This window comes from Chenopodium quinoa, unplaced genomic scaffold (assembly GCF_001683475.1).
Source record: "Chenopodium quinoa cultivar QQ74 unplaced genomic scaffold, ASM168347v1, whole genome shotgun sequence".
NCBI classification, from domain to species: domain Eukaryota; kingdom Viridiplantae; phylum Streptophyta; class Magnoliopsida; order Caryophyllales; family Amaranthaceae; genus Chenopodium; species Chenopodium quinoa.
Genome location: NW_018743252.1, coordinates 1055981 through 1059430, shown reverse-complemented (window position 1 = coordinate 1059430; position 3450 = coordinate 1055981).

The window sequence follows — 3450 nt, the reverse complement described above, 5'->3', positions numbered from 1 at the left end:
TCCGAGGATTATAGGCTTAAAAACCAAAGTGTTCTGGCTCTCCTACATGCAAATCTCTGGAAGCTAACACAAAACACCATAATAGAGAATCCTCCTCAAAGGTTTTTCTCATTCTTACTGTTTTAAGCCACTTTGGAGTTGCATCAAAAACCCATATACTGTTAGGATCCAAAATATCTTTCCGGCTCATAATGTACCAACTAATAGGTAAAGGGTCTAACTCCAACTAGGGATGGCAATCGTAAACGAATATCTGCCAACCCGATCCACCCGATTTAATTTAATGGACAAAAATCCGCATTAAATGGATGAAGGGTGGGTGACGGATGAAACAGGTGACTGATCGGGTGAGATTCGGGTGGGGCTCCGTGTCATCCATCACCCGATCTGTCATCCACCCGAAATTATATATACATATACATATATATATATATACATATACATATATATATATATACATATATATATACACACATATACATATACATATACATACATATACATATACATATACATACATATATATATATATATATATAATTTCGGGTGGATGACAGATCGGGTGATGGATGACACGGAGCCCCACCCGAATCTCACCCGATCAGTCACCTGTTTCATCCGTCACCCACCCTTCATCCATTTAATGCGGTACATATATGTACGTATATATATATACATATACATATATATATACATGTATTTTCGTACATACATATATACATACATACATATATATATACATATATACATATATACGTACATACATATATACATACATACATATATACATATACATATATATATATATATATATATATATAATAAAATTATATAAAAATAAAAAAATACTGTAATATATACTGTAATTCTGTTTTTTTATGTAATAAATAAATATATTTATATATTTCTAAAAAATATATAAACCCCCCCTAAATTCAGAAACCCTAACCCCTAATTTTGAACGCCACCCTCTCGCACTCTCTCTCCTCAACTTTCGCAGTTTTGCACTCATTCTCGCCTCACCACCTCTCCGGCAGACATGCACCAAAGAATACTCATCTTTCTCAATTAGACGAGTGTAAACACGTTCTAAGATGCTTATGGTTGAAAAAGATTAAAAACAAAACTAAGCATAGAGAACTAGTGATTTCACTCTACGCCCTAGCCCCAACCAAAACGGGTCGCGTTCTCCCCACTAGCTTCAAATAACCCCTTAGTTAGCTTCTCATGATTCCGCGAAGGAACCGGAACAAGATATATTTATGTGAAAACATGAGAAGGTCATCCCGACATCTCAACTATGCATGCTCTCTCCATAGGTTTTAAATCTATCTACCTCCACCGATCTTTGATCTCACCCTTCTAAAGTCTAAGGGTCTTTTCAAGGGTTGTAATGTCATGGCAAGAAGTATAGGTGGGGAAACAATTTGAAAAATTAGTGGTATTTCCTAAGTTAAGAAAAAGAGGGGCCCTCTCTTAAAAACAAACTTAGGGGGATCACCAAATTTTCAAACAAACAACCATCACTTCAATTCTCATAACATTACCACACTTATTCAAAGGATAAGAATTTTGACAAGTTTTTTTCTTTTTTTTTTTGTTTTATTTACTTGAAACTTCATTTGATTTTTTTGAATTGAACTTTTCTTCCAAAACATTTCACGCATACTCAATTCATACCCACTTCCATTTTCTCACTCGAAACAATATCAATACTTTTCTTGCTTATAATAAATTCACTCAAAATACAAACCTTACATGCCAAATGCTTCACTAAACTAAGAGGGTAGGGAAAAAATAGGTCATTAGGTTTGTACCGTGGTTAAGGCAAGAAAGGGAAAGTAGGCTCATATTGGTTAGCAAGATAAGTATATGCAAAATAGAAAATCAAATTTGTAACTAAACAAAAAGGAAGATAAACAAAATGAGAAATAGTGCCCTTGTCTTCCCTAAAGTGGCTTGGTCATGATATCGGGAGCTAGAGGTCAAAACAAGGATTAAGATATGCATAGTCAAGGATCCTAAGGCGACACACAACAAAGTGATGAAGGCTAGAACAATGTAACCTCACTAGGAATAAAAACCAAGCAAATACCAACCAAGGGTTTAAAATCCACTATAGAGAGCAACTCCATCTTACCACTTTCCCGTGAACTAAGGTTTCAAATGGCCTCAAAGTTCTTAACCTTGCTACCTTAGCATTAAAATTTGTCAAATTCAACCAAAAAACACTCTCAAACCGTGTTCTCCATCACCAACTAGGAAGAAACAAGCATTTAAAGGCACAACATTTAAGCAATCGAGTCCAAATGTTTAAGCAAAATCCAAAACATATTTTCATCAACTTGCCATAGTCATGTTTGTCAAAAGAAAAGAAAGAAAAAGAAGAAGGAAGAAATCAAACAGTTCACAAATGAGGCATATAAATCAAATAAAATCGCAATCGTCATACAATGATCGTTCAATATCAACATCAATGATCCCCAAGTTCCTTAGAACCAATTCAAACAACCTCGAACCATTCAACTTCCTCCTAAACTAAGCACACCACAGGAAAGTAATAAAAGAGTAAAAAGGAAATATCTCACTCAAACGCTCCTTGAAGAAAAATAAAGCAACCTTACAATTTCACCATTGATCCTTATGTTGCTTCCATTGCTCTTCGAAGCTATAAGTGAGAGAGATAAAATAAAAACAAAAACTATACAAAGAAAAAGGTTAGAGAGAAAGAGAAAGAAAATCTACAAAACAAACCTTGGGCAAAACCAACTACCCAAACTCAAACTCATTATCAAATCATCATCATCATCAAAGACATCATCATCTAACAACAACAAACAACAAGATACCAAATGCTATCAACAATACCAAAAAGCAAGACCAACAACGCAAATCCCTTTGATTTTCCCATGATTCCTTGGTGTCTTCCCCCACACTTACCCAAAAACACACCCTGTTTAACTAAAACACCCCCCCCCCACACTAGAGATGAGCATCATCCTCGATGCTCCATATGCAAATAAAAGGAAAGGGAGGAACCAAAAAGAGGGGGGGAGGGGGAACAAATAAACCAAAAGGGAACTATTGGCCACTAGGGCCGGCACCACCATCATCACCACCCCAACCATCATAAGAGAATCCCGAGGGGGGCATAAGGATCCCAACCTTTGGTGTAACCGGGAGGTAGGCCACGCATAATGACATTTAAAGAGGTCTTGTTGGGATGAAGTCAATTGGTCGTAGGGATTGGGTTGGATATGGGGTCTAAGGTGAGTGGGATCGATGTAGGGGTAATTAGGGTCACCCCTATAATCACTCCCACCTGAGTTCCGATAGTCATAATGGTCGAACTCATCGGGAAACTCTCTCCTAGGCACATTGGGGTCCTTAGGACCCGGCCAATAAGGGTACGTAGGTTGGTTGTCACCCCCCCCCCCAAGATGGCACGGG